General features: G+C 32.9%; 2 protein-coding genes across 2 annotated transcripts in view; both read left to right on the top strand.

Annotated features, from left to right (window-relative positions):
* The window catches only part of LOC129743413 (ER membrane protein complex subunit 4), a 22,460-nt gene that overhangs the window by 1,492 nt on the left and 1,661 nt on the right, over positions 1-19,307 (top strand). The gene's annotated exons all lie outside the window — the stretch shown is intronic.
* The window catches only part of LOC129743412 (uncharacterized), a 9,649-nt gene continuing 3,304 nt past the window's right edge, over positions 12,963-19,307 (top strand). Inside the window, exon 1 of the mRNA XM_055735446.1 lies at positions 12,963-13,407. The gene's annotated coding sequence lies outside the window, so the exon portion shown is untranslated. The remainder of the gene's footprint in view (positions 13,408-19,307) is intronic.

The raw sequence follows: 19,307 nt of genomic DNA, 5'->3' as shown, positions 1-19,307 counted from the left end.
AGGAGTTGTAAATATGACGAACCGTCAGTTGATTGCAACCTTCAGCGCATTCGAATCGTTGAAAATCTATTTTTTTTCCTCAAATCTGTTATGATTCGGTTTCAGTACATCGAATTGTCACCTGCAGTATTCGGATCAAATCGAAACTAAATTGAGCCAACAACAGACTATCTGGCTGATGGCGTTGAGGCGCATTGCGAGGCTTATTGTTTGCTCACACTTTTCAGCAGAGGCTTAGCACATACAAAATAACATATGGAATAAACATGTTTCCAGACGCTAAACTGACTGGCTGCTGGAGCTTTTGTATGGCTTTTGTGTTTACGTTTATGTTTTTTTTTCTCCTCGCCCCAACTCAACTCTTTAGCGAGCCCCAGCCAGCCAGCATGTGTGTTTATGGCGTTAGATGGCGTCCCATGGCTGCTGCTTCACGTTCGTCGCGTAGAGTAGAGAAAGGCACGCGACTCGGGCGTGAAAATCGCTGCGTTTGTGTCATACACAAAAGGAAGAGAGAAAAAAAAACGGCGAGCTCGCTGTGCAACTGCTTTAATTGACAAAATAAAACATTCGCAATTATGCACCTGTGTTATGTAAATCTGGAGCTTTTGGCGCACAACGGGTGGTGGACAAATATTCCAAAACAGTGCCTTTCCGCCAGCTTCTGTTATGGGCGATTTAAGGCTAAGCGATTGAAATCAGGATGCCATCATAGTGATACCTTACTTAAGCCAACAACATTCTGAATTCTTAAGTCAAATAAATAGATTAATTTGAAAAAATGAAATATTTTGAATTTTAATTTTGGATTTACGGAATTCGTACTTTCAAAATGACAAAAATAACAAAAATTTAGAAACATGACAAAAGTGACAAATATGATAAAATAAAGTAAAAAATGACAAAAATGGCAAAAATGACAAAAATGAAAAAAATGACAAAAATGACAAAAATTACAAAAATGACAAAAATGACAAAAATGACAAAAATGACAAAAATGACAAAAATGACAAAAATGACAAAAATGACAAAAATGACAAAAATGACAAAAATGACAAAAATGACAAAAATGACAAAAATGACAAAAATGACACAAATGACAAAAATGACAAAAATGACAAAAATGACAAAAATGGCAAAAATGACAAAAATGACAAAAATGACAAAAATGACAAAAATGACAAAAATGACAAAAATGACAAAAATGACAAAAATGACAAAAATGACAAAAGTGACAAAAATGACCAAAATGACAAAAATGACAAAAATGACAAAAATGACAAAAATGACAAATATGACAAAAATGACAAAAATGACAAAAATGACAAAAATGACAAAAATGACAAAAATGACAAAAATGACAAAAATGATAAAAATGATAAAAATGACAAAAATGACAAAAATGACAAAAATGACAAAAATGACAAAAATGACAAAAATGACAAAAATGACAAAAATGACAAAAATGACAAAAATGACAAAAATGACAAAAATGACAAAAATGACAAAAATGACAAAAATGACAAAAATGACAAAAATGACAAAAATGACAAAAATGACAAAAATGACAAAAATGACAAAAATGACAAAAATGACAAAAATGACAAAAATGACAAAAATGACAAAAATGACAAAAATGACAAAAATGACAAAAATGACAAAAATGACAAAAATGACAAAAATGACAAAAATGACAAAAATGACAAAAATGACAAAAATGACAAAAATGACAAAAATGACAAAAATGACAAAACTGACAAAAATGACAAAAATGACAAAACTGACAAAAATGACAAAACTGACAAAAATGACAAAACTGACAAAAATGACAAAAATGACAAAAATGACAAAAATGACAAAGATGACAAAAATGACAAAAATGACAAAAATGACAAAAATGACAAAAATGATAAAAATGACAAAAATGACAAAAATGACAAAAATGACAAAAATGACAAAAATGACAAAAATGACAAAAATGACAAAAATGACAAAAATGACAAAAATGACAAAAATGACAAAAATGACAAAAATGACAAAAATGACAAAAATGACAAAAATGACAAAAATGACAGAAATGACAAAAATGACAAAAATGACAAAAATGACAAAAATGACAAAAATGACAAAAATGACAAAAATGACAAAAATGACAAAAATGACAAAAATGACAAAAATGACAAAAATGACAAAAATGACAAAAATGACAAAAATGACAAAAATGACAAAAATGACAAAAATGACAAAAATGACAAAAATGACAAAAATGACAAAAATGACAAAAATGACAAAAATGACAAAAATGACAAAAATGACAAAAATGACAAAAATGACAAAAATGACAAAAATGACAAAAATGACAAAAATGACACAAATGACAAAAATGACAAAAATGATAAAAATGACAAAAATGACAAAAATGACAAAAATGACAAAAATGACAAAAATGACAAAAATGACAAAAATGACAAAAATGACAAAAATGACAAAAATGACAAAAATGACAAAAATGACAAAAATGACAAAAATGACAAAAATGACAAAAATGACAAAAATGACAAAAATGACAAAAATGACAAAAATGACAAAAATGACAAAAATGACAAAAATGACAAAAATGACAAAAATGACAAAAATGACAAAAATGACAAAAATGACAAAAATGACAAAAATGACAAAAATGACAAAAATGACAAAAATGACAAAAATGACAAAAATGACAAAAATGACAAAAATGACAAAAATGACAAAAATGACAAAAATGACAAAAATGACAAAAATGACAAAAATGACAAAAATGACAAAAATGACAAAAATGACAAAAATGACAAAAATGACAAAAATGACAAAAATGACAAAAATGACAAAAATGACAAAAATGACAAAAATGACAAAAATGACAAAAATGACAAAAATGACAAAAATGACAAAAATGACAAAAATGACAAAAATGACAAAAATGACAAAAATGACAAAAATGACAAAAATGACAAAAATGACAAAAATGACAAAAATGACAAAAATGACAAAAATGACAAAAATGACAAAAATGACAAAAATGACAAAAATGACAAAAATGACAAAAATGACAAAAATGACAAAAATGACAAAAATGACAAAAATGACAAAAATGACAAAAATGACAAAAATGACAAAAATGACAAAAATGACAAAAATGACAAAAATGACAAAAATGACAAAAATGACAAAAATGACAAAAATGACAAAAATGACAAAAATGACAAAAATGACAAAAATGACAAAAATGACAAAAATGACAAAAATGACAAAAATGACAAAAATGACAAAAATGACAAAAATGACAAAAATGACAAAAATGACAAAAATGACAAAAATGACAAAAATGACAAAAATGACAAAAATGACAAAAATGACAAAAATGACAAAAATGACAAAAATGACAAAAATGACAAAAATGACAAAAATGACAAAAATGACAAAAATGACAAAAATGACAAAAATGACAAAAATGACAAAAATGACAAAAATGACAAAAATGACAAAAATGACAAAAATGACAAAAATGACAAAAATGACAAAAATGACAAAAATGACAAAAATGACAAAAATGACAAAAATGACAAAAATGACAAAAATGACAAAAATGACAAAAATGACAAAAATGACAAAAATGACAAAAATGACAAAAATGACAAAAATGACAAAAATGACAAAAATGACAAAAATGACAAAAATGACAAAAATGACAAAAATGACAAAAATGACAAAAATGACAAAAATGACAAAAATGACAAAAATGACAAAAATGACAAAAATGACAAAAATGACAAAAATGACAAAAATGACAAAAATGACAAAAATGACAAAAATGACAAAACTGACAAAAATGACAAAAATGACAAAAATGACAAAAATGACAAAAATGACAAAAATGACAAAAATGACAAAGATGACAAAAATGACAAAAATGACAAAAATGACAAAAATGACAAAAATGACAAAAATGACAAAAATGACAAAAATGACAAAAATGACAAAAATGACAAAAATGACAAAAATGACAAAAATGACAAAAATGACAAAAATGACAAAAATGACAAAAATGACAAAAATGACAAAAATGACAAAAATGACAAAAATGACAAAAATGACAAAAATGACAAAAATGACAAAAATGACAAAAATGACAAAAATGACAAAAATGACAAAAATGACAAAAATGACAAAAATGACAAAAATGACAAAAATGACAAAAATGACAAAAATGACAAAAATGACAAAAATGACAAAAATGACAAAAATGACAAAAATGACAAAAATGACAAAAATGACAAAAATGACAAAAATGACAAAAATGACAAAAATGACAAAAATGACAAAAATGACAAAAATGACAAAAATGACAAAAATGACAAAAATGACAAAAATGACAAAAATGACAAAAATGACAAAAATGACAAAAATGACAAAAATGACAAAAATGACAAAAATGACAAAAATGACAAAAATGACAAAAATGACAAAAATGACAAAAATGACAAAAATGACAAAAATGACAAAAATGACAAAAATGACAAAAATGACAAAAATGACAAAAATGACAAAAATGACAAAAATGACAAAAATGACAAAAATGACAAAAATGACAAAAATGACAAAAATGACAAAAATGACAAAAATGACAAAAATGACAAAAATGACAAAAATGACAAAAATGACAAAAATGACAAAAATGACAAAAATGACAAAAATGACAAAAATGACAAAAATGACAAAAATGACAAAAATGACAAAAATGACAAAAGTGACAAAAATGACAAAAATGACAAAAATGACAAAAATGACAAAAATGACAAAAATGACAAAAATGACAAAAATGACAAAAATGACAAAAATGACAAAAATGACAAAAATGACAAAAATGACAAAAATGACAAAAATGACCAAAATGGCAAAAATGACAAAAATTACAAAAATTACAAAAAATACAAATATTACAAAAAAATTACAAGAAATTACAAAAAATACAAAGAAAGATCGAGCTAGTAGGAAAGAACAAGTATTGTAATCGAGGCTTCGGGTTGGGCACACGAGGTATACTCATCGGCATTATGTCTCCGGGGAACCAGCAAGGATGTGTGATTTATGCAACGTAAGGCAAACAGTGGAACACATACTCATCGAATGTCCTGAACTCCAAGGACCCAGAGAGGCGTACCAGATTGGCGTGTCCATAATGAATATCCTTTCAAATGACGAAGTAGAAGAGGAAAAACTACTTTGTTTCCTTAAAGAATCTTATTTGTTTGATGATATGTAAACTAGAATAAACTTCTTCCAGAAACGAACCAGCCAAAGGCTGAAAGTCTCTTAAAATAAAGAAAAAAAAAATACAAAAATTACAAAAATTACAAAAATTACAAAAATTACAAAAATTACAAAAATTACAAAACTACAAAATGACAGAAATTACAAAAATTTAAAAAATTTCAAAACTTACAAAAATTACAAAAATTTCAAAAATTACAAAAATTACAGAAAAATACAAAAAAACACAAAAATGGCAAAAATATCACTGACTAACTGATTCTTGCTGCAAAAATTTGAAATGATTGAGAACAATTTTCCACTATCGACTTCAGGTTGTTCAGAAAAATCTGGTAAATTTTCAGATAACTATCCTTCTGTTTCAAAATATGTCATTTATTTGCCGATAATTTTGCTACTGTCACAGTTTGCAAATCGGACGTTCTAACTGCAAAAAGTTGCAAAAAAGAACATTCAGGTTGTTTTCGTACCGTTTCTGCATTGAAATTATTTAGTTGTATAGATTCTTTGTCACGTTGTTTTTTACTTTTACACTAAGTTTTCCAACGGAAAAACATTTCATATCAAATTCAATAAATTAACCAATTTTTAGAAAAACAAATTTAGTGTAAGCCATATATCAAAGTAGAACTATCATTTTTCTGGCTCAATTTGATCCATTTTTCTAACTGAGATCGTGTTAGATTTAATAATTTGAATTTTTTTATTGTCTTCGGAAATTACCGGGATTTTGTTCGCGTTTCCCGGAATTCGGAAAGTCCCGATTTTTTTCATTCCCGGGAATTCTCGGGCAGGACACTCTAATTAAGCTCAATATTTGAGTTCTTCTTGATTCTTTGCAGTTTTGTTCCATGTTTTAAGGGCCTGCTATTTAAAAATAAAATTGAACATATTTTTAGTTATTTGATTCAAACACTATTCAAGTATCTATTACTTTTGAGGTACATAATTCATCACAAAATTTGGTTTTATTTATAAAATCAAATCATTGAAAAAAGGAATTCTCGAACAAGCTTTAAAAGTAAATCAACAATAATACGTATTAATTTCGATTATTTTGACGATCCCTTCAGGCCCATTTTGGTCTTTACTCCATTCCATACGCTTCTTTAGAAGTGGAAGGGACATTTTAACCATTGAACAATATTGTTTAACATTAATTTTTTTTTGTTTCTGTACGACTTTCTCCCGCGTTTGTTCATAACCGTTGTTACTGATATGAAGTGGCTGATCAGCCAAAGCAAGGTACTCTAAGAGTATGGAACCTCAGGACTTCATGTTTTTTTTTTTTCGATTATAGTCGTTTTACCATCTTTATGGCATTCGCGACTTTATCAACGTTGCAGTTGGCGGATCGTTATTGAAAAACTATCCGGTACAACTGCGTTCGATGTTTACTCTTGGGCTCGAACTCGCGGACATCGGCTCAGGAGACAACAGACTTGCCAACTGAGCTATATCACAAGCCCAACAGGACTTCATGGATAAACGACAAGAACTCGGAAATTTCATGTTAATTGTTATTTTATTGATGTTTTTATGTGGCGTGTTGTCTGTGTGTACAATAATTAATTTCTGTCTGTAATGTGCCGTGTAAGCTTTCACTGACCGTAGTTGTGCTGCTGGTTGTAGATCTCCAGTTCCGGAAGCAGAAGGGCTATATTGGCGTATCGACGGGGTGCCGAAACTGTCGGCGCCAGCGGGCGTTGCTAGACTCAGTTGTTGCAGGCGTCGTCCTTTGTTGACGTTTATTCGGCCTGAGTGCCTCGTATCCGGACAGGCCGAGAAGAGAAGTCCTCCTTGGAAGTTAGGATTCCGCAGAACCCGAGGACGATGATGATGGTCTTTTACGATTAGGCGCGAGACCACAAAGGATCTGCGCGCCGAGCCGTGAGGAAGCCAACCGGTGTTTCCGGGCGAATTCTTTGGAGTTTCACGAACACTAAACACAACACGGACTTTACTCACGGACGCCTGATTTAGAAGAGACCTCGAAATATGGAAGCAAGCTTCCTTTTCGACTTTTTCATTCCATTTTCCACTTGATCCTCCTTTTCCTCCATTGACAACAGCACGCAGGAAACGTAGCCTACTGTTGTGCTATCTTGGAGTCAGACCGTACAAGAACATGAATTTTCTAACATACAACATATAAGATTACAAAACTGAAACAAAAATCTAACAATTTGTAACCAACCGGTTACACCGTTTTTTTTAAATAAGTCTTTATTAACCTTTTAATCATTACATTCAAGTTATGTTATTACTGTATATTAAGTGTTCAGATCAATTATGATCAGTTCAACTCTTTAATTAAGTAAATATTAAACATTGTTTATTTGATTTAAACTTGCTAGAGCAATAAATTATTTGATTTATAGGAGAATATCCTGTATAGAAAAAATATATTTATATATCAACCTAAGCCTAAACTATATCCTAAAAACTAACTTAATTGTAAAAAGAACTAATTTCTGCGATGGAAGACTGCATCGATTTGCCTCTGAAGTTGGAGATGATTTTGTTGGCCATCTTTTCGATAGATTCCATGCCCGCAATCTTCGGTGCTGTGCCAAGGTGGAAGCCGCAAAATCATTTTCAGAACCTTGTTCTGAATCCTCTGGGTGGCTTTCTTCCTCGTCGCGCAGCAGCTAGACCAAATCGGAACTGCATACATTATCGCTGGTCGGAACACTTGTTTGTAGATGAGCATCTTATTTCGCAGACACAACTTGGATTTCCTGCTGATGAGAGAATAAAGAGATTTAGTGTATTTATTACATTTAGATTGAATATTTTCAATGTGATTTTTAAAAGTAAGATTCCGATCAAGTGTGAGTCCCAAGTACTTCACGCGATCAGACCATTCTAATGAAACCCGATTAAAAGTTATGGAATGATTTTCATTATGTTTTAAAAATTTAGCACTTGGCTTATGGAGAAATAAAATAAGTTGAGTTTTGGAAGCGTTAGGAGAAATTTTCCACATTTTCAAGTAATTAAAAAAAGAACTTCAATTTTGTTGAAATCTACTGCGTACCACCCGTAAATTTAGACTTTTGACTGAAAGCAAAGTATCATCAGCAAATAATCTTCTACCTTTTCCTTCTGGTACATCAGGAAGATCAGAAGTAAAAATATTGTATAAAATTGGCCCAAGTATACTGCCCTGAGGGACACCAGCTCTAATGGGTGTCCTTTCAGAGCATGAATTTTGATAGCTTACTTGTAAGGTTCGGCTAGTCAAATAATTTTGTATAATTTTAGTGAGATATACGGGAAAATCAAATCGAGCTATTTTAGCTACTAAACCTTTGTGCTAAACACTGTCAAAAGCTTTTTCAATATCAAGAAGAGCAACACCAGTTGAATAACCTTCAGATTTGCTAGCGTTAATCATATTAGTTACACTCAAAAGTTGATGTGTAGTAGAATGTCCATAACGAAAACCAAATTGTTCATCAGGGAAAATAGAATTCTGATTAATGTGAATCATCATTCTATTCAAAATAACTCTCTCAAATAGTTTACTTAAAGAAGGGACCAAACTAATTGGTCGATAACTTGAAGGCTCTGAAGCACTTTTTCCAGGTTTTAAAATTGGTGTTACTTTGGCATTTTTCCATTTATTGTGAAAATATTTAAGCCAAGTGAAAACATTTATTGAAGATCTTAACTAAAAAATTTAAAGTGCTTTCAGGCAATTTTTTAATAAGAATATAGAAAATCCATCTTCCCCCGGGGCTTTCATATTTTTAAATTTTTTGAAAATCAATTTAAGTTCATCAATATTTGTCTCACAAGAACTTTCAAATACATTTTGTTTAGAAAGAATATCATCAAATTCAAGGGAAATTTGAGCATCAATTGGACTTTCAACGTTTAAATTAAAATCATGAGCAGACTCAAATTGTTGGACCAATTTTTGAGCTTTTTCTGCATTAGTTAAAAAAAGTTTATCCCCGTCTTTCAAAGTAGGAATTGGTTTCTGGGGCTTTTTCAAAATTTTAGTTAATTTCCAAAACGGCTTTGAGTAGGGTTTTATGTCCTCTACTGCTTTAGCAAAATTTTCATTACGAATGAAATTTAAACGACGTTTGATCTTTTTTTGAAGGTCGCCGTGACAAAAAGCTTGACAACGACGACATTGTGTAATATTTTGAAGGAAATTGGTTGAAGATTTTCGAAAAGGTTCGAATTTGACTCGACAATGAAACATAAGACGAGCCTTTTCAAGAATTTGCAAATTATTAACTTGATCCTTTTTAAAAAGGATCAAATAAAGCTCAGGAGCAAAACCAACACTACTGATATTATTCGTTTTGGTTCTTTTTCTCATTTGAATTACTTGAATTGGAGAAAAACCTAACAAAAAATTTAATTCAGTTGTGATCTCATCCGGTGTCTGATCGCCGGTGAGACCACGAAGTACAACTTTAAAAGGACGATCACTTCTAGTGTCGTAAGTAAAAATTTGATGTTTTTTATTATTCAAAAATTTAAAAAATTTTGAAAATAATTGAAAGATTCCGCCAATATACGAGCAGCTTCCCTTCGACCGATCTGAAAAGAAATCTTCACATGCTTGACGGAAGTGACGATTTCTTTTCGAAAGGCTTTGAAGTCAGGAATCGTGACCGTAATTCGGGGAACCTTTTCGTTTTTAAGAGTATAAGAAGAAGAAGGTTTCTTAGTACTCTTATCAGAATTAAATATGAATATTTCCTCATCATCGATGTTATGAAGGACATCGAATGAATTGGAAATTTCAACTTTTTTGGGCGATGAACCTGAATTAGTTTCGGTAATTCGTATCTACCGGTTCTTGAGCCGGCCGATGACTTCCCCATGCTGGAAAAAAAGAGAAAAATATGAAAAGAAGAAAATGAAAATAATTTTAGCACTGAAAAGTGCTGATTGAAAAACAGGTAAGAAAAAAATAAATAATGTAAAATGTTCCTGCAGGTACACAGCAACGATACGATGCTCCGACGTACGTGTTGACGGCTCAACGGTACAGATGGAAGTGACCGGTTACACCGTTAATTTTTTCATCTATGATTCTTCTTCAGACCAAAGTTGTCAAAATAACAGAAAAATCTATAATTTCACAGAGTTTTTAGCAAATTTCCATCACAAATTCTGTGTCACAGAACACAGAATTTTAGAAATATTCACAGATTTCACAGTTTTTTTTTTTATTTTGTTCGTATTCCCAAGATTATTGTTTTTATGTCAACGTAAATTTTGAATTTAAAACTGTTTAACGATTTTTCTTGAGTAAAATGTAAGAAAAACTGAATTTCTCATGACTTTTCAAAGAAATTTATGCTATTTCCATTACAGAAAACCATCATCATAATTTTTTTTCGGCAACCTCGCTTCAGACTTCCAACAACTTCGTTTGATTTTTTTTAGGATTAGTACTATTTTCAAATAGCCACAAGAAGACATACAAATGTAACAGAGCTAATGAATTAAATTGTTCTGATGAAGTAAATAATTGAGCATTTCCAAATTTCTAACATTAAGTTTATAGTTGTTGTGAGATCAAAGTTATGTGAAAATCCATTTTTTTATGAGTATTTTTTGTATTGTTTCGTTGAAGCCTCCATTTTACCTATCAAGTTCTGTATAAGGTACCTACATTGAAAGCCCTTACGAGATGGCAATTCGAATTGGAATCCTTTGTTCAGCCGAAATAAAACTTTCAAGTGAATACGGAACTTTTAGTTGCGTTAGTTGCGTTAAGTTTAGTTTAGAATAGAAAAGTTCACTAATGGTTTTTTGAGAAACAGGTTGACTGCTATAGTGACATAGGTACATTAAAGGGTGGTACGGTCAAAACTTAGTCAAGGAAAAACGCGTGTAAATCGGTGAAATCATTTATTTAAAAAATCAAATTAAATTTCTTTATAATTAGTATAAAATTCAGGAAAAATATTCAGTTAGGCTTCCGCTTTTCCAAATCCGAATTGCCGGGCCTCACGCTTAACCCCTGCCATCAGATTTTGTACAGCACCCTTGTCCACCTTTTTCGCCGCAGAAAGCCAGTTTGCCTTGAACTGCTGCTCGTCCTTAGCAGTATATTTGGTCTTCTTTAGGTTCCGCTTGACAATAGCCCAGTATTTCTCAATTGGGCGGAGCTCTGACGTGTTGGGAGGGTTCTTGTCCTTGGGAACCATCTGCACGTTGTTGGCGGCGTACCACTCCATGGCCTTTTAACCGTGATGGCAAGATGCCAAATCCGGCCAAAACAGTACGGAACAACAGTGTTTCTTCAGGAAAGGCAGCAGACGTTTATTCAAACACTCTTTCACGTAAATGTTTGGTTGATAGTCCCGGAAGCTATGAAAAAGCTGCTTTTCAAGCCACAGGTACAGATGGCTTGCCAAACCAGATATTTCTTCGCGAACTTTGACAGTTTCATGTGCTTGAAAATATCTGCTACCTTTCTCCTTCCTTTTGCCGTATAAAACTCCTGTCCCGGAAGCTGCTTGTAGTCGGCTTTGACGTAGGTTTCGTCGTCCATTACCACGCAGTCAAACTTCGTCAGCATCGTCGTGTACAGCCTCGGGATCGCGCTTTGGCCGTCGTATTTTATTTATCATCACGAATTGGAGTCACTACCTTCTTGTAAGTCGATAGTCCGGCTCGTTTTTTGGCTCTATGCACGGTTGTAGACGATACACCAAGCTTATTTGCGGCATCTCGGAGAGAGAGGTTAGGGTTTCGCTTGAAACTACCAGCAACTCTCTTTGTCGTCTCAGCGGCTTCCGGTTTTCGATTTCCCCCCGATCCAGACTTCCTGGCTGTCGACAAACGTTCCCCAAACACTTAAATTACATTTGTAACGGTTGATTTGGCAACTTTTAGCGATTTTGCCTGCTTTGCGTTCGAGTAGCTCGGACTTTCGCGATGCGCGAGCAAAATTTTGATACGCTGCTCTTCTTACTTGGACGGCATTTTGACAACTGAAGAGTGAATTCCAAAATCAAAATAGGAGCAACATTCTACACACACACACCTTCAAAATGAGGGGTGTTCAGGTTTTTTAAATGCAAAATTGAAAGAAATACGTCAAGATGATTTTGACCAAATTTTGACCGTATCACCCTTTATACGCATTTGTATCTAAACCACTTTTTTTAACTATCAAAGTTCGTTTAGAGATCGATAAAAGGTCCAAGGGGAGGTTTCAGTTCTCTCGACTACCTACCGTGTACCCGTGTACCGTGTGAATGCTCTTATTGAAGCTAAACTTTAAATAATAATAAAAAAAAACTTTAAAATAGACACATCCCACTGAGCAGAAATCTCCGCTATAACGGTGCGATAGCTGTGATAAAGAAACTACCAACAACCTGCGTACAAGTCGAGTAATCCAACTTGGTCCAATAAAGAACGTTCTTGGTGATACCCCATACGATACCATACTCTTGCTTTGGAGTTTTTCTGAGCTGAACTGAGCTGAGTCTGCTACACTCTTCGTTGTAGCTTTGCTCGCTTTTGCCTTTGGTTCGGTTTAGTTTGTTTGGTTTGGTTTTCTTTTTCCGTCCATCAATTTTCGGAACGTTTCGTTACTCGAGCGACGACTCTCCCGCGCTTGGCGGCAACAACAACAGCACGGTACCCGAGCAACAGTTCCACGCGATCCGTCCGGTGGAGAAGAACCTTTTCGGTGGCCGGGTCGACCGCGATTCGAACCAAGTGCAAACGAACAAGTGCGAAGCGCGGTTATTTTATTTTTCGTCTTCGTTTGTTTCGCGTTTTAATTAACTTATTTTTGGATCCTTTCGGTTCTGCACTGATAACAAGTGATAACCATCTCTCACGTGTTGCAAAAACAGAAGAAGACTGTGACACCGAACCGCAGCGCGAGACCTTTCGCTTATCTTAGTTTTCGCATTGTGTGCCAAAAGAAGATAACAGCGAAGGTGGAGGCTGCGAAGAATTTGCTGCCAGAAAAGTTTCTGCTAGCCAAGATAAATCTACTCGGACCGAGATCGAGAAGACTCCTGTAGTGTGACTTTGACTGAAGTCTGCTTATCTCGACGCTCAAGAGCAAATTAGTTCCGCAAAATTGGTGATGATAACTAGGTAGGATTGAGGATGGGGTTTTTGTTACAACCAAATTTGCACCCTTACCAATGGAAGCCATTCCATTGTGCTTCCTGAGGTTTAAAGTGATTGCCGTCTTAAAAGCTGCCATAAAAATAAAAGAAATATGTGCATTGTGTGAAAAGCGCCTTTCAGTTTTCTTAACTGGTTAAATTGTTAGAAGAGAGTTATGACGTTTGAAGAAAACTGTTATACCCTTATTCAATCTAGGAGGCAGGAAAACGAATGAATACATTCCCAAACGAAAACAAAAAAGTTATTCAAATGTGCCACTAGACTTGAAAAAGTGTGTCTTAAAACAGAAAAAAGTGTCTTTAATGTTTTAATTCAACAAACAGAAAAACACAACAATTAGTGGAAAAAACAAATCGCCGGATACAAACATCCATCGGAACAGGTTGTTACTGTTGCTGTTGCTGCTGCAGGCTGCTCAAGGTTGATCAATTGAGAAAAGGAAAAAAACCGACCAACTAATCCGGTGTGATCAAGTGACCCTCTCCAAAACGCTGAAGAATTCAACAAAACTAGTGAAGTCAACTCAAGCCGAACGGGGTGGTGGATGTCTCAATTAATTTGTATGGCAAGGCACGGTGACAATTTGGTTTGGTTTGTGCAAAACTGTTAAACGGTTTTCTTCGCTGTCACACCGCAAACTGTCGCAAAAACAACTGCGAGTCACGAATGAGAATTGGTCAGATTTTGCGGATTGTGTAAGGTAACCTCCGGTCGTCGGTGTAATGCTTGGGATCCGTCACTCATCTTTAGTGGGTTTAGTAACTCAATGCTCGGAAATTTGAGCATTAGTTATTTAACTGGATCATCTTCACCAACCACCACACTCGATAGTTGCAATCAACCATAGCTCTATCCGGATGATTGCGCTGGACGGAAGTTGGGCGCGAATTCCGATTGAGTTTTGAATTTTACCTAAATAACCTGTTTGATGAGCGAAAATTGATCAATTTAAGGTCGTTGAAACGGGAAACTCAACTCATCTGTTTACCTCATAATATCAGTTCATCGATTCAATGTTCAGTTGAGTAATCTTTTTCAAAACATTTCAATCATAGTCATATGAATCAAGTATATTTTTTTGGTGAAAAATCACGTTTTTGATCAGAAAAATACGTAATTCTTTTTCCCATACATATTTTGAACAGGAAAATAGGTTTTGCGACTTAACATTTTAAAAACAAAATTTCTTAATCAACTAATTTTTAGTAATTTTCAACGACTGATGATTATTGTTCTTTATTATTCGAATTGGCATTTCAGACAGAAAAAAAAGCAAGTACTAAAATTTTCAACTTTCCCGACGTTTCGGCCTTTGGCCTAGGCCTTCTTCAAGGGAATATAATGCAATATCCCTTAAGGAAAGCCAAGACCAAAGGGCGAAACGTCGGGCAAATTACAAATTCTAGTATTTGCTTTCTTCTGACTGAAACGCCAATTTAAATTATAAATAACAATCAATCAACGGAAGTTTGGATTGAGACTTCTGTTTCGGAAAACTAAAGCAAAATTTTCACACAATTTAAAAAAAAATAAAATTAAGATACACTGGGGTAAGTGAGAACAGTTTTTCGTATAGTTCAATTTAAAAAATTCAGCAGTGGATCAATTTTGATAAAAGCTCAACCTATTTCAACGTTTTACAGCGGCAAATGTATTAAAATTGTTTCCAATTTTCTTTCCGCAGATATTCCATTTTTTCTGTTTCACTTTAAAAGACATCTCATTTGAATGACAGTGTTATTAACCCTGTTCATCGCTTATGTGCTTGTCGATAATCTCGTACACCCCGCCCATTCATCGTTTCAGAATCAGTGGAAAATTAAGGCTTGTGAGCTAGCTCAGTTGGAAAGTCAGTTGCTTCCTGAGCCGATGTCCGTGAGTTCGAGCCCAAGAGTAAACATCGAACACAGTTGTACCGAATATGTTTTTCAAAGATCAAAGACCGTCAACTGCTTCGTTTATATGAGTCCCGAATGAAATGAAGATTTTAACGGTTATAATCGAAACAAAAAAAAAATTTAAAATAGAAGATTGTTTTCTTACTAAGCGAGCAAAATATGAAATTCTTTAAAATTTACTTACTGACGAAAGATTTCAAATAGTTTCTCTTAGAACATCAAATTTTTAATCTTGAACCTTGAACCTTGAATCTTGAATCTTGAATCTTGAACCTTGAATCTTGAATCTTGAATCTTGAATAATGAATCTTGAATCTTGAATCTTGAATCTTGAATCTTGAATCTTGAATCTTGAATCTTGAATCTTGAATCTTGAATCTTGAATCTTGAATCTTGAATCTTGAATCTTAAATCATGAATAATGAATCTTGAATCTTGAATCTTGAATCTAGAATCTAGAATTTAGAATCTTGAATCTTGAATCTTGAATCTTGAATCTTGAATTTTGAATCTTGAATCTTGAATCTTGAACCTTGAATCTTGAATCTTGAATCTTGAATAATGAATCTTGAATCTTGAATCTTGAATCTTGAATCTTGAATCTTGAATCTTGAATCTTGAATCTTGAATCTTGAATCTTGAATCTTGAATCTTGAATCTTGAATCTTGAATCTTGAATCTTGAATCTTGAATCTTGAATCTTGAATCTTGAATCTTGAATCTTGAATCTTGAATCTTAAATCATGAATAATGAATCTTGAATCTTGAATCTTGAATCTTGAATCTTGAATCTTGAACCTTGAACCTTCTACAAACCTTCTTGAATCTTCTTGAATCTTCTTTAATATTCTTGAATCTTCTTGAATCTTCCTGAATCTTCCTGAATCTTCCTGAATCTTCCTGAATCTTCCTGAATCTTCTTGAATCTTCCTGAATCTTCTCGAATCTTCTTGAATCTTCTTGAATCTTCCTGAATCTTCTTGAATCTTCTTGAATCTTCTTGAATCCTTTTGAATCTTCTTGAATCTTCTTGAATCTTCTAAAATCTTCTTGAATCTTCTTGAATCTTCTTGAATCTTCTTGAATCATCTTGAATCTTCTTGAATCTTCTTGAATCTTCTTGAAACTTCTGGAATCTTCTTGAAACTTCTTGAAACGTCTTGAATCTTATTGCATCTTCTTGAATCTTCTTGAATCTTCTTGAATCTTCTTGAATCTTCTTGAATCTTCATGAATCTTCCCGGATCTTCTTGAATCCTTCTAAATTTTCTTGAATCTTCTTGAATCTTCTTGAATCTTCTTGAATCTTCTTGAATCTTCTTGAATCTTCTTAAATCTTCTAGAATCTTCTTGAATCTTCTTGAATCTTCTTGAATCTTCTTGAATCTTCTTGAATCTTCTTGAATCTTCTTGAATTTCTTGAATCTTCTTGAATCTTCTTGAATCTTCTTGAATCTTCTTGAATTTCTTGAATCTTCTTGAATCTTCTTGAATGTTCTTGAATCTTCTTGAATCTTCTTGAATCTTCTTCAATCTTCTTGAATCTTCTTGAATCTTCTTGAATCTTCTTGAATCTTCTTGAATCTTCTTGAATCTTCTTGAATCTTCATGAATCTTCTTGAATCTTCTTGAATTTTTTTGAATCTTCTTGAATCTTCTTGTATCTTCTTGAATCTTCTTGAATCTTTTTGAATCTTCTTGAATCTTCTTGAATCTTCTTGAATCTTCTTGAATCTTCTTGAATTTTCTTGCATCTTATTGAATCTTCTTGAATCCACTTGAATCTTCTTGAATCTTCATGAATCTACTTGAATCTTCTTGAATCTTCTTGAATCTTCCTAAATCTTCTTGAATCTTCTTGAATCTTCTTGAATCTTCTTGAATCTTCTTGAATCTTCTTGAATCTTCTTGAATCTTCTTGAATCTTCTTGAAACTTCTTTAATCTTTCTGAATCTTCTTGAATCTTCTTAAATCTTCTTGAATCTTCTTGAATCTTCTTGAATCTTCTTGAATCTTTTTTTAATCTTCTTGAATCTTCTTGAATCTTTTTGACTCTTCTTGAATCTTCTTAAAACTTCTTGAATCTTCTTGAATCTTCTTGAATCTTCTCGAATCTTCTTGAATCTTCTTGAATCTTCTTGAACCTTCTTGAATCTTCTCAAATCTTCTTGAAACTTCTTGAATCGTCTTGAATTTTCTTGAATCTTCTTGAATCTTCCTGAATTGTCTTGTATCTTCTTGAATCTTCTTGAATCTTATTTAATTTTCTTAATTTTTTTTTAATCTTCTTGAATATTCTTGATTCTTCTTTAAACTTCTTTAATTTTCTTGAATCTTCTTGAATCTTCATGAATCTTCTTGAATCTTCTTGAATCTTCCCGAATCTTCTTGAATCCTTCTGAATTTTAATGAATCTTCTTTAATCTTCTTGAATCTTCTTATTTCTTCTTGAATCTTCTTGAATCTTCTTGAATCTTCTTGAATCTTCTTGAATCTTCTTGAATCTTCTTGAATCTTCTTGAATCTTCTTGAATCTTCTTGAATCTTTTTGAATCTTTTCGAATCTTTTCGAATCTTCTTGAATCTTCTTGAATCTTCTTGAATCTTCATGAATCTTCTCCAATCTTATTGAATCTTCTTCAATCTTCTTGAATCTTCCTGAATCTTCTTGAATCTTCTCGAATCTTCTTGAATCTTCTTGAACCTTCTTGAATCTTCTTGAATCTTCTTGAATCTTCTGGAATCTTCTTGAATCTTCTGGTATCTTCTGGAATTTTGAATCTGGAATTTTGAATCTTGAATCTTGAATCTTGAATCTTGAATATTGAATTTTGAATCTTGAATCTTGAATCTTGAATCTTGAATAACTTTTTTGAGTTTTTTTAAGTATTGAGATTGAATTTGATTTGAAAGTTGACCAGTTATCTCCATTACATTTCAGAAACCTTTGTTTGAAAAAAAAGGCACTACCTTGACCTCGTGTTTATAAATTTTGGATTTCCTTCAACTTCTGAGCTCTTGAATTCGATATGTTACAAATGTTATTGTACAGAAAAGAAAAGTGCAGGATGGCTTACACTAGGAAAGTCAGCAGGTTCCTAATTCCCCTAACCTAACAAGGCAATCGTCTAATCGTAATAGGCCTAATATTTATTTCTTCAGAAGGTATGTTTGCCATGAGCAATTCTCTAGTCAACGCCAACTTTGATGGTACACCGTACGCAGAGGGAAAACTAATCTCTCAACTTATAGGCCTACTAGAAATGTGTAAAGGTTATTAGCTAAGCCTCGTTAAAGGTATGACTAGCTTGGTCATTCCGTTTTCTTGCCCTTCTTGCGTTTTCTTGGCACCATTCAGTGCCAAGTACCTATGGAGTACAAGCCTTCCAAGTTCAACCCAAGAATTATAATGTCCTATAGCTGGCTGAGTGTCACTAACCACCCGCAGTGAAGTTGACATATGTAGCCCATATAGGCTAACACAGGTCATGAAACCGGTCAAGTTCCACCGATTCCTAGTCGTCCAGCGATTTAGTCTTAAGACGGAATAAAGTCCGGATACACGCACGAAATTAGAAAATTTGTTTGTCGTCAGTCCCAACAGAAGGGTGGAAATGATCCCAGCCTGTCAGTCAGTCGAGAAAATCGGAACGATCTTCCCAACTCATTTTTTGTTTTGTTTTCGCGAATCTCAGCTTGGAGATACACCTTTTTCCGCAAATCAACAACTCCAGAAAACCACAAAACAGCAACGGGGTCGACATGTTTTTTTACCTTTTTTTTTTGCTGCTTCTAGGCCATATTTCTTTTTACGGCCGTTGCGGTTTTATCGCCCGCATAATCTGGTTTGCTCAGTCGTATAACTTTTTTGTTTGTTTGATGGCATGGTGTAAAGTTAGGAGAAAAATCTTAAACGCCCGCTTAAGTTAGATAGGCGTTAGAAATTTAAGATCAGTTCTACCATT

The sequence above is a fragment of the Uranotaenia lowii genome, chromosome 2 (genome assembly GCF_029784155.1).
Source record: "Uranotaenia lowii strain MFRU-FL chromosome 2, ASM2978415v1, whole genome shotgun sequence".
Taxonomy (NCBI): domain Eukaryota; kingdom Metazoa; phylum Arthropoda; class Insecta; order Diptera; family Culicidae; genus Uranotaenia; species Uranotaenia lowii.
The sequence above is the reverse complement of the archived record's forward strand: the minus strand, read 5'-3'. Positions and strand labels throughout refer to the sequence as shown.